Below are 13,291 nucleotides of genomic sequence, written 5' to 3' on the forward strand. Positions count from 1 at the left end.
ATTTTAATATTTAGATCTTTAATCCATTTCAATTTTAGTTTAGTTCATGGTGAGAGATATAGGTCTAGTTTTAATCTTTGGCAAGTTGAAATCCAATTTTTTCATCTCCATTTTTTAAAGAGGCTATCTTTCCTCCAGTGAGGGTGTTTGGGTCCTTTGTCAAAGATGAGATGGTTGAGTGTGTCTGGCGTTGTTTCTGCATTTTCTCATCTGTTCCACTGGTCCTCAGGTCTGTTTCTTTGCCAGTACCATGCTGTTTTTATCACAGTAGCTTTGTAGTATAGTGGCAAGTTGGGGATTGTGATATCCCTTGCCATGTCTCTGTTACCTAGAATGGCTCTTGATATTCTGTGTCTCTTCTTCTTCCAAATGAACTTTTGGATTGTTTTCTCAAGGTCCATGAAGTATGCTGCTAGGATCTCAATTGGAATTGCATTGAATCTATATAGCAGTTTTGGAAGTATGGCTATTTTCACTATATTGAACCTTCCTACTTAGAAGCAGGGCATGTCTGTCCATTTTCTTATATCATCTTCAATCTCTCTTTTCAGAGTGCTATAGTTTTTAGAGAAGAAGTCTTTGATTTCTTTTGTTAGGTTCATTCCTAAGTATTTCAGTTTTTTGGATGCTAGTGTGAAAAGAATTATTTGCCCTTTTTCTCTCTCAGTGAGTCTGTTATTCGTGTAGAGGAAAGCTATTGATTTTTGTGTGTTGACTCTGTTGTTTTTTTTTAAATAAATGGCTTTTAATTGTATACATGTTATTTTAAGAGAACATAGACATCTTTAAAGTAAATATATATTTAAATATAACTTAACAGGTCTGATTATTTTTATGTTCTTCCAAAAGAACACTTATAACTAGTTCTCTAATTTCAGTTAATTGAATCACTATTCAGTTTTATCTTTTGCAGTGTTTTCCAAACAGGACTTTGTTCTACAATGTAACCTTTAGTTGTTATCATTCTATAGCAGATGCTATCCATGTATGGTTTGGAGGTAGTCTTAGCTATGGTGCACATAAGATTGATAGCATTTGCTGTGTTGTGTACTGGAAGTATCCATAATTTACTTTCCAGGAATGTCTGCTGAGACCTGAATATCAGTTTCCATTCTTCAGGTCCATAAAGAGCAGCAAACAAAACAAAAAACTATTCTGGTGAATGTTAGGAAACTTCTCAATTTTGGTTAGAAATATTTCTTCAGCTGACACAATGCATTTGTTGCCATCCATCAATAAAAATGCAACTCCAGAAAGAGAAAATAAAATTGATCCATTTTCCACTGAATCTGAATACCACATCTTGTGGCTTTGATTTTCCAGAGCACTTACAATTTCATAATTCTTAAGAGATGAGCTAATAATAACAGTAGTTGTCCATTTTACTTTTTTTTTCACCACTTTCAGCCATCTCTACATCTTTGGGTCAGCCCAGTTTCTAATGATGCCACAGTCTCATCTCCAAGTCCTCAGCATGGTTTAAGCCTGTATGTTGACTTTCAATCTAGCTACTTTACTGAATTTGGTTAAGTCTAGAAGACTTTTGGTGGAGTTTTTGGGTCTTCTATATACAGTATCATGACATCCGCAAATAATGACAATTTGACTTCTTCATTTCGTATTTTTATTCCTTTTATTGCTTTCTTTTGTCTAATTGCAATGGCTAATGTTTCCAAAATGATATTGAACAGGAATGGTGATAGTAGACATCCTTGTATTGTTCCTGATTTTAGTGTGAAGGATTTCAGTTTTTGACCATTTAGTATGATACTGGCTGTTGGTTTTTCATAGATGGCTTTTATCAGATTGAGTTAGAGACCTTCTATTCCAATATTTGTAGGGTTTTTATCATAAATGCATGTTGGATTTTGTCAAATGCTCTTTCTGTGTCTATGGAGATAATCATATGGTTTTTGTCCTTGGCTCTATTGATATACTGTATTACATTCATTGATTTGCATATGTTGAAAGATTCCTGCATCCCTGGGATGAATCCCACTTGATCAGGGTGTATGATCTTCTTGATGATCTTCTGCATTCTAGTTGCCAGTATCTTATTAAGGATTTTTGCATCTGTGTTAATTAGTGTGATTGGCCTATAGTTCTCCTTTTCAGTTGGTTCTTTCTCTGCTTTGGGGATGAAGGTGATGCTTGCTTCCAGGAATGAATGTGGGAGTATTGCTTCCCTTTCAATTTCATTGAAGAGTTTAAACAGTAGTGGCGGCAGTTCCTCTCTAAATGTCTTGTAGAATGCAGCAATGAAGACATCAGGGCCCAGGCTTTTCTTAATTGATGTTTTTAATTACATTTTTAAATTCATTGGTTGATATAGGGTTGTTTAGAATTTTTAGGTTTTCTTCATTCAACTTTGGTAATTCATATGTATCTAGCAGTCTGTCCATTTCTTCTGTGTTGTCCATCTTATTGGCATATAGGTTTTGAAAGTAGGTATTGATGATGCACTGGATTTCTGTTGGGTCTGTTGTAATTTCACCCTTTTCATTCCTAATTGCATGGATTTGGGCCTTTTTTTTCCTTTTTTTGATAAGGTTGGCTAAGTGTTTGTCAATTTTGTTGATTCTTTCACAGAACCAACACTTGGCTTCATTTATTTTTTTGTATCGTTCTCTTAGTCTCCATTACATTGATTTCTCTTCTAATCTTTATAATTTTGGGGCTTTGGGGTTGTCCTGCTCTTCTTTTTCTAGAAGCTTGAGGTTCAGCATTAGGTTGTTTAATTGGACTCGTTCTGTTTTCCTAGTATGCGTATTCAATGCTATGAATTTCCCTCATAAGGCTGCTTTTATTGTGTCCGATGGATTCTGATATGTTGTTTTGTCATTGTCATTTAATTGAAAGAACTGTCTGATTTCTTCTTTAATTTCCTCTGTGACTCATTGGTTATTCAGAAGTGTGTTGTTTAATTTCCACGTGTTTATGAAATTTTTCAGTTTCTTTTGCTATGGATTTCCAATTTCATCTCACTATGGCCTGATAATATACAGGGGATAACTTCAATTTCTTTGCACTTACTAAAACATGTTCTATGTGCAAGTATGTGGTCTATTTTGGAGAATGACCCATGTGCAGCTGAGAAGAATGTGTATTCTGATTTTGTGGGGTACAACACTCTGTAAACATCTTTTAAGTTCACTTGTTCAAGAGTTGAATTGAGTTCTAGTATTTCATTACTTATTTTTTGTCTAGTTGATCTATCTATTTATGATAATGGGGTATTGAGGTCCCCCACTACAATTGTATTAGTTCATATATGATTTTTCATGTCCATTAATATTTGTTTTATATAGTTGGGCACACTAGTTTTGATGCATAGTATTTATGACTGTCATCTCTTCCTGTTGAATTGTTCCCTTGACAAGGAGGGAGTGTCCTTCTTTGTTTCTCTTAAGCAGTGTTGGTTTGAAATCTACTTGATCTGCAAAGTGGATAGCTACTCTTGCTTTCGTTCATGTTCCTGTCCCATGGAGTATTATTTTCCACCCTTTAACTTTCAATCTATGAGTTTCATTTTGAATTACATGTTTCTTGTATGCAGCATATTGTTGGATTTTGCTTCTTGACCCATTCTGCCAGTCTATTTCTTTTGATTGGTGAATTGAGACCATTAACATTGATGGTTATTACTGAAACGTATTGACTTGTCATTGCCATGACTTTTTCTTTTTGTTGGGTTCTCCCCCTTTACATTTAATTTCTTGTCATGCTAGATGGGTTCCTTCTGCTTTGCTTCCTGGGGTTGTGATTCTCATTTTCTGTTTCCAGGATATTGCATAAAAATTTTTGGAGTACTGGTTTGGTATTTATGAAGTTCCTAAGGTGGTCTTTGTCATGAAAGTATCTTTTTTCTCCATCAATTTTGAAAGATAGTTTTGCAGGGTACATCAATCTGGATTGGAGGCTGTTTTCTTTTAGGGCTTGGAATATGTCACTCCAAGCTCTTCTTGCCTTGATGGTTTGCATTGAGAAGTCTGCTGTGATTCTGATGGACTTTCCTTTGTATGTGATTTGTTTCTTTTCTCTAACTGCTTGTAGAACTTTGTTCTTCTGTTGAGTTTCTGGAATCTTAACAATTATATGCCTATGTGTAGATTTTTTTTGATCAAGGCTATTTGGAGTCCTATATGCCTCACTTATCTGTATGTCAAGCTCTTTTCCCCTGCTTGGGAAGTTTTCTGCCATTATTTCTGTGAAGAGATTTTTTTTATGTCATCTCCACTCTCTCTGTTTCTTCATTGAGTCCAATCAGTCTTATGTTATTCTTCTTTGCATCATCTAGCAGCTGCTGGATTGATTTCTCATGTTCCCTTATAGTTTGGAAGCAATTTTTCTTTTCCTGGTCACTAATTGCAATCTTATCTTCTATATCTGAAATTCTGTCCTCACATTGGCTCATTCAGCTGTGTAGACTTTCAGTGGAGTTTTTCATGTCCTGGAAATCTATTTACATCTGTTTTGTGGATTCCATTTGTTTCCTGTGTTGGGATTCCATTGTGTTCCTCAGCTCTTCTCTAGATTTATTAATCATGTCTTGCACTACGAGCACAATCTCTGCTGTTATCTGAGAAATTATTTCTGATTTCATTTTTTCCAGATCCTCTTTTGTTGCCAGTTCAGGGGATCCAGGTGGTTGAGTATCAGTGTTCCATCTGTTTTCCCTTTGGGGTTGCTGTAGGTGATCTGGAAGTTTGGTTTTGAGAAGTATTTACGTGTCTTCTCATTTCAACCTGGGGTGGTGCTGTTGGCACCCACTTGGCTCACCTCCTCTGAGGAGGGACAGCAGCTCAGAAGCCCTTTCCTCTGGTCTAGGAACTGGAGAATGGTTGGCGGCCCTGAAGCCCCTTCCTCTGGTCCAGGAGTGGTGGGATGGATGGCAGCTCAGAAGCCCCTACCTCTGGGCCAGGAGCAGCAGGATGGACAGTGGCCTGGAAGCCCCTTCCTCTGGGCCAGGAGCAGTGGGATAATGGTGGCCTGGAAGTCACTTTCTCTGGGCCAGGAGTGGTAAGACAGGGGCTCAGAAGCCCCTACCTCTGGGCTGGGAGTGGTGGGATGGATGGTGACTGGGAATTCCCTTCCTCTAAGCTGGGAGCAGTGGGATGGCTGGTTATTGTCATCTGCAAGCCCACTCGCAGACCTAGGTTTGGGAGCCTAGACCAGGAGGGTAAGGTGCAGAGTCACCAGCCAACTCTGGGGAGGATTCTGGAATGCTTCTGCTTTATTAAGGAACTACACAAGTTTATATAGTGAAATAGAAGGGCAATTACATAGGGGGCTTATAACAGCTTTAGCCTTGGCATAATTTAATTGGATGGAAAGCGATATAATTATACACAATGGAGAACATAGTTCAATTTATTTTAAACAGTATGGGGTAATTGTCTGAGTAAGGTGAAGGAGTCATGACCCAAAGAGTGAGAAGGTATGGTCTACTTGATCTAGTTTCTATGCACTGGAGTGAGCTTGCTCAACTCTGTTTTTCATCTCTGAGCATGCTCAAGAGACCATAGTCCAGCAAACTTGACCCAGCCAGACCTGAACTTCTCCTTCAGCTGGTGGCCCAAAAGCCACCTCCTCTGTGCTGAGATTGGCAGGACCTGGATTTTGCTTCTAAATCCATTCTGCCAGTCTATTTCTTTTGATTAGCGAATTGAGGCCATTAACATTTAGAGTTATAATTAACAGATATTGAATCATCCTTGTTATGATGTTTTGTTGGTTTTGGCTCTTTTATTTCTTATTTTTCCCCCTTTCTCTTTAGGGTCTTACCTTGCCTGGTGCCTCCCATCTGTTGGGCCTTGTGGAGTTGTGACCTTCATTGTCTTTTTCTAGGATATTTCTTTGAATTGTTTGAAGTGCTGGTTTGGTGTTCATGAAATTTCTCAGGTGTTCTTTTCATGGAAGTATCTAATTTCCCCATCAATTTTGAAAGATAATTTTGCAGGATACAACAGTCTAGGTTGGAAGTTATTTTCTGTTTGGGCTTGAAATACTTCACTCCAGGTTCTCCTTGACTTGAGGGTTTGTGTTGGAAGTCTGCTGTGATTCTGATGGGATTTCATTTGTAGGTGATTTGTTTCTTTTCTCTAAGTGCTTGTAGGATTTTGTTCTTCTGTTGGGTTTCTGGGATTTTGACTATTATATGTCTAGGTGTAGATTTTATTTTTATCATGGCTAGTTGCTGTTCTATATGCATCACTTATCTGTACATCCAATTCGCTACCTCTGTCTGGGAAGTTTTCTAGTATTACTTCTGTGAACAGTATTTTTATGTCAATTGTACTTTGTTCTGTTTTTTTCTGGACTCCTATCAGTCTTATGTTCTTCTTTGCATCATCTAGCAGCTTCTAGATTGATTTCTCATGGTTCCTCACTATTTTTAAGAAATCTCTGTTTTCATGGTCATTAACTGCAATTCTGTCTTCTCTATCTGATACTCTTTCTTCACATTCCCTTAATATGTTCTGCATACTTTCAATGGAGTTTTTAATCTCCTGGATATCTGCTTGCCTCTGTTTCATGGATTCCCTTTCTTTCTTATGCTGGGAAATCATGGTTTCCATTTCTTTCTTATGCCGGATATTCATGGCTTCCACCATGTTTCTGAGCTCATCTATTGTTTTATCTGTTTCTGTTCTAGAGCTGCTAATCATGTCTTTCACTCTGCTCACCATCTCTGTAGTTACCTGGGAGATTATTTCTGCTTTGAATTTTTCTAGACCCTCCTTCACCTGTTTTGTTTTCCTGTGCTAGCAGTTTAGGGTGTCCAAGTGGTTGATTATCAGACTTTTCCACCTCATTTCCCCTAGAATTTGCCTTTTGTGGCATGAAAGTTTGAGTTTGTGCCTTGCTTAAATGTCTTCTCATTTTTGTTGTTTGTATTGTCCTTGGTTAAATTCCTGGGTTGATACTTTGAAGTTGCTTATTGTAAGTATCTTTGTTGATGTATTTAGATCCCTTATGGAATGATTGCTTCTCAGAGGTGTCTTCCAGATATAGCTGGTCTTTAGGTTTTGAGTCTCTAATGGCTCTGAGGCTATCTCATTTTCATTATACCAGGAAGGACAACTGATTAGATCAATCACAACATGTTAGCCCAAGTGACACAATCAGCAACACAATAGCACCAAGTACCTCTTAGAAAATGGCAATTTTTCAGCTGGTCAAAGCACCTGGAAAGAAGCTCCCCTGCTGCCAACCCAGGCTCCTAGTGCAGAGAAGGTGAGCCGGTACCAGCACCTAGACGGAAGCTCCCCTACTCCCATCCCAAGCTCCTAGGGCAGAGAAACTGAGCTGGGCCCAGAACCCAGAAGGAAGCTCCCCTGCTGCCATCCCAAGCTCCTAGGGCAGAGAAGGTGAGCCACGTGGGCCCCAGAAGCAAATCCCCCTATGGAAATGAGAAAACACATAAACAAGCCTAAAAACAGAGTTCCAGACCACCTACAGCAACCCCAAAAGGAAAATGAGAAGGAACACTCTGATACTCAAAAACCTGGGCGCCCTGTACTGGCAACAAAAGAGGATCTGGGAAAAATGAAATCAGAAATAATTACTCAGATAACAACAAAGATTTTGCTCATGGTGCAAGACATGATTAATAAATCTAGAGAGGACACAGATTTAAAAAATAGAGGATCTGAGGAACATGATGGAATCCCAACATAGGAAATAAATGGAATCCATAAAACAGATACAAACAGATTTCCAAGAGATTAAAAACTCCGTTGAAAGTCTACACAGCAGAATGAACCAATGTGAGGATAGAATTTCACATATAGAATATAAGATTGGAATTAGTGAAAAAGAAAAGAAAAATTGCTTTAAATTTGTAAGGGAACATGAGAAATCAATCCAGCAGCTGCTAGATGATGAAAAGAAGAATAACATAAGATTGATTGGAGGCAATGAAGAAAGAAGAGAGAGTACAGATGACATAAAAAAATCTCTTCACAGAAATGATGGCAGAAAACTTCCCAAGCAGGGGAAAAGAGCTTGACATACAGATAAGTGAGGCATATAGGACTCCAAATAGCCTTGATCAAAAAAAATCTACACATAGGCATATAATTGTTAAGATTCCAGAAACTCAACAGAAGAACAAAGTTCTACAAGCAGTTAGAGAAAAGAAACAAATCACATACAAAGGAAGTCCATCAGAATCACAGCAGACTTCTCAATGCAAACCATCAAGGCAAGAAGAGCTTGGAGTGACATATTCCAAGCCCTAAAAGAAAACAGCCTCCAACCCAGATTGATGTACCCTGCAAAACTATCTTTCAAAATGGATGGAGAAATAGGATACTTTCAGGACAAAGAGCACCTTAGGAACTTCATGAATACCAAACCAGCACTCCAAAGAATTTTACACAATGTCCTAGGAACAGACATTGAGGATCACAACCCCAGGAAGCAAAGCAGAAGGAACCCATCTGGCATGACAAGAAATTAAATGTAAACGGGAAGAACCCAACAAAAAGAAAAAGTCATGGCAATGACAAGTCAATACATTTCAGTAATAACCATCAATGTCAATGGTCTCAATTCACCAATCAAAAGAAATAGACTGGCAGAATGGGTCAGGAAGCTAAATCCGACAATATGTGGCATACAAGAAACACACTTAATTAAAAAGGAAACTCATAGACTGAAAGTTAAAGGGTGGAAAACAATACTCCATGCAAAAGAAACCCCAAAAAAAGCAGGAGTAGCTATCCTCTTGGCAGATCAAGTAGATTTCAAACCCACACTGATTAAGAAAGACAAAGAAGGACACTACATCCTTGTGAAGGGAACAATCCAAGAGGAAGAGATGCCAATCATAAATACCTATGCACCAAACACTAGTGCACCCAACTATATAAAACAAATACTAACAGACATAAAAAGTCATATATGCACTAATACAATTGTAGTGGGGGACCTCAACACCCCACTGTCACAACTACATAGATCAACTAGACAAAGAATAAGTAATGAAATACTAGAACTCAATCGAACTCTTGAACAAATGAACTTAACAGATGTTTACAGAGTCTTCCACCCCACAAAATCAGAATACACATTCTTCCAGCTGCACATGGGTCATTCTCCAAAATAGACCACATACTCACACATAGAACATGTTTAAGTAAGTGCAAAGGAATTGAAGTGATCCCCTGTATATTAGCAGACCATAGTGCGATGAAATTGGAGATCCATAGCAAAAGAAACTCAAAAGATTTCATGAACACATGGAAATTGAACAACACACTTCTGAATAACCAGTGGGTCACAGAGGAAATTAAAGAAGAAATCAGACAGTTCCTACAATTAAATGACAATGACAATACACCATATCAGAATCTATGGGACACAATGAAAGCAATCTTACAAGAGAAATTCATAGCAGTGAACATGCGTATTAGGAAAACAGAATGAGCCCAATTAAATAACCTGATGCTGCACCTCAAGTTTCTAGAAAAAGAAGAACAGGACAACCCCAGAGCTCATACAAGGGAGGAAATTATAAAGATCAAAGGAGAAATCAATGCAATGGAGACTAAGAGAATGACACAAAAAATCAATGAAAGCAAGAGTTGGTTCTTTGAAAGAATCAACAAAATTGACAAACCTTTAGCTAACCTTGTCACAAAAAGGAAAGAAAAGGCCCAGATCCATGTAATTAGGAATGAAAAGGATGAAATTACAACAGACCCAGCAGAAATCCAGAGGATCATCAATACCTACTTCCAGAACCTATACGCCAATAAGATGGATAACACAGAAGAAATGGACAGATTCCTAGATACATATGAATTACCAAAGTTGAACGAAGAAGACCTAAAAATTCTGAACAACTCAATATCAACCAATGAAATTGAAAATGTAATTAAAAACTTATCAACTAAGAAAAGCCCGGGCCTTGATGGCTTCACTGCTGAATTCTACAAGACATTTAGAAAGGAACTGCTGCCACTACTGGTTAAACTCTTCAATGAAATTGAAAGGGAAGCAATACTCCCAAATTCATTCCTGAAAGCAAGCATCACCTTCATCCCCAAAGCAGAGAAAGACCCAACTGAAAAGAAGAACTATAGGCCAATCTCACTAATTAACATAGATGCAAAAAATCCTTAATAAGATAATGGCAAACAGAATGCAGAAGATCATCAAGAAGATCATACACCCTGATCAAGTGGGATTCATCCCAGGAAGGCAGGGATGGTTCAATATATGAAAATCAATCAATGTAATACACTATACCAATAGAGCCGAGGACAAAAGCCATATGATTATCTCCATAGACACAGTAAAAGCATTTGACAAAATCCAACATGCATTTATGATAAAAACCCTATAAAAAATTGAAATAGATGGTCTCTACCTCACACTGATAAAAGCCATCTATGAAAAACCAACAGCCAATATCATACTAAATGGTCAAAAACTGAAATCCTTCACACTAAAATCAGGAACAAGACAAGGATGTCCACTATCACCACTCTTGTTCAATATAGTTCTGGAAACAGCCATGGCAATTAGACAAGAGAAAGAAATAAAAGGAATAAAGATAGGAAATGAAGAAGTCAAATTGTCATTATTTGCAGATGACATGATACTCTATATAGAAGACCCCAAGAACTCCACCAAAAGTCTTCTAGACTTAATAACCAAATTCAGTCAAGTAGCTGGTTACAAGGTCAACAAACAAAAATCAATAGCTTTCCTCTACACCAATGACAGACTCACTGAGAGAGAAATAGGGCAAATAATTCCTTTCACAATAGCATCCAAAAAACTGAAATACCTAGGAATCATCCTAACGAAAGAAATCAAAGACCTCTTCTCTGAAAACTATGGCACTCTAAAAAGAGAGATTGAAGATGATATCAGAAAATGGACAGACATCCCCTGCTCCTGGGTAGGAAGGATTAATATAGTGAAAATGGCCATACTTCCAAAACTGCTATACAGATTCAATGTAATTCCAATTGCGATCCCAGCAGCATACTTCATGGACCTCAAGAAAACAGTCCAAAAATTCATTTGGAACAAGAAGAGACTCAGAATAGCAAAAGCAATTCTAAGTAACAGAGACATGGCAGGGTGTATCACAATCCCCAACCTGAAACTATACTACAAAGCTGCTGTGATAAAAACACCATGGTACTGGCAAAGAAACAGACCTGAGGACCAGTGGAACAGATTAGAAGATGCAGAAACAATGCCAGACACACTCAGCCATCTTATCTTTGATGAAGGAGCCAAACATCCTCACTGGAGGAAAGATAGCCTCTTTAATAAATGGTGCTGGATATATTGGGCTTCAACTTGCCAAAGATTAAAACTAGACCTGTATCTCTCACCATGCACTAAACTAAAATCAAAATGGATTAAAGATCTAAATATTAAAATAGAAACTCTGAACCAGTTGGAACAGAGGTTAGGTAGAACCCTTGAAGACATTGGTGTAGGAAAAGATTTTATGAAGAAAGGCTCAGTTGCCCATGAATTAGCACAAACAATCAACAAGTGGGATCTCTTTTTATTAAAAGGCTTCTGCAGAGCAAGAGAAACCACCAGCAGTGTGAGGAGACAACCCACAATGTGGGAAAAAATCTTCACCTGCTCTTCCTCAGACAAAGGTCTACTATCTCAAATCTGTAAAGAACTTAAAAAGATCAGACCTCCCAAATTTAAAGACCCAATCCGAAAATGGGCATCTGAAATGATCAGACATTTCTCAGACACAGAAGTAGAAATAGCAAATAAATACATGAAAAAATGTTCAACATCACTGGTCATTCGAGAGATGCAAATGAAAACAACGCTGAGATTCCACCTCACTCCAGAAAGAGTGGCTGCTATCATGAAATCAACCAATAACAAATGCTGACAGGGCTGTTGGGAAAGAGGAACCCTGCTCCACTGCTGGTGGGAGTGTAGACTGGTGCACCCACTGTGGAAATCAGTATGGAGATACTTCAAAGAACTAGGACTGGAAGTCCCATTTGACCTTGCTATTCCCCTGCTGGGGATCTTCCCCAAAGAATTAAAAGAATCATACCACAGTGATATATGTGCGCCCATGCTCATAGCAGAACAGTTTGTAATAGCTAAAACTTTGAAACAGCTCGAATGCCCATCAACTGGAGAATGGTTAAAGAAAATGTGTTTTTTTTATAAAATGGAGTACTACTCAGCCATAAAAAGTGAGAAATTAGATACATTTATAGCTAAGTGGATGCACATTGAGGTGATACTCTTAAGTGAAATAAATAGGACACACATGTAAATACCAAATAGCTTCTCTGGTGGGGGAAACTGAAAGTGTAAATAAGGACTAAAATGTATAATAGGTAATGTGAAATAGGAAGAAAAGGGGCAAAGGGGAAGGAAGTGGGAGGGCTAGGGGAAAGGATAGAAGAGAATGGAATTAATATGAGAAAATGGAAAAATAGGAACAAAATCTCTGTAAATGGGGAGGAATGGAGGGGTTGAAGGGAGGGCTGGGCAAGGGTGAAAAGTAAGAACCAAGAGAGATTATGTAAAGGTGCAAATTTCCAAAGATGAATGTCATTATATTGTATACCTAAAATGTACCAATGATTAGAAGGAGTAATCGATAATGCAAAATAGGAAGAAAAGTTCCAAAGAGGCAGGGGTAGTGGAAGGGGCAGGGGAGAGGAAATAATGGAAAGGAAAAATGCTGAGAAATGGAAAAAATGGAAATAAAGTCTTTGTAAATAGGGAAGGGTGAAGTGTGTGAAGGGAGGGCTAGGAATGGGGAAAAAATAAGAACCAAGTTGCATTATGTAAAGGTACAATTCCCAATGAGAAATGTAATTGTATTGTATACCTACAATGTACCAATAAAAGAATTTAAGAAAAATAAATAAGAAAAAAATTGATGGAGAAATAAGATACTTTCATGATAAAGAGCACCTCAGGAACTTTGTGAATACCAAACTTGCACTCCAAAAAATTTTAGACAATACCCTAGGAAAAGACAATGAGAATCACAACCCCAGGAAACCCAGCAGAATGAATCCATTGGATGTGACAAATTAAATGCAAAGAGGGGAGAATCTAACAAAAAGAAAAAGTCATGACAAGGCTTTTAAAACTTTTAACTTCATCTCCCTAATGAGTGTATAATTCAATCTTATTATTGTACGGATTAGTATTTTCCTGATTCTAGAGTTGCACACCATTCCTTGTGCTATACTGGCTATTTATCATCTTCTTATGTCTACATTTTAATTGGGTTGTCTATTAATGAGCTCTAAGAATTCTT

The 13,291-nt window shown here is 37.8% G+C and overlaps 1 pseudogene; it reads right to left on the minus strand.

Moving 5' to 3' along the window:
- Positions 1–874: 874 nt before the first annotated feature.
- Positions 875–13,291, minus strand: part of LOC147821689 (protein SPO16 homolog pseudogene) — a 116,910-nt pseudogene continuing 104,493 nt past the window's right edge.

Source organism: Heterocephalus glaber, unplaced genomic scaffold (genome assembly GCF_053883595.1).
Source record: "Heterocephalus glaber isolate CG9 unplaced genomic scaffold, H.glaber_assembly_v1.0 deba00001720, whole genome shotgun sequence".
NCBI classification, from domain to species: domain Eukaryota; kingdom Metazoa; phylum Chordata; class Mammalia; order Rodentia; family Bathyergidae; genus Heterocephalus; species Heterocephalus glaber.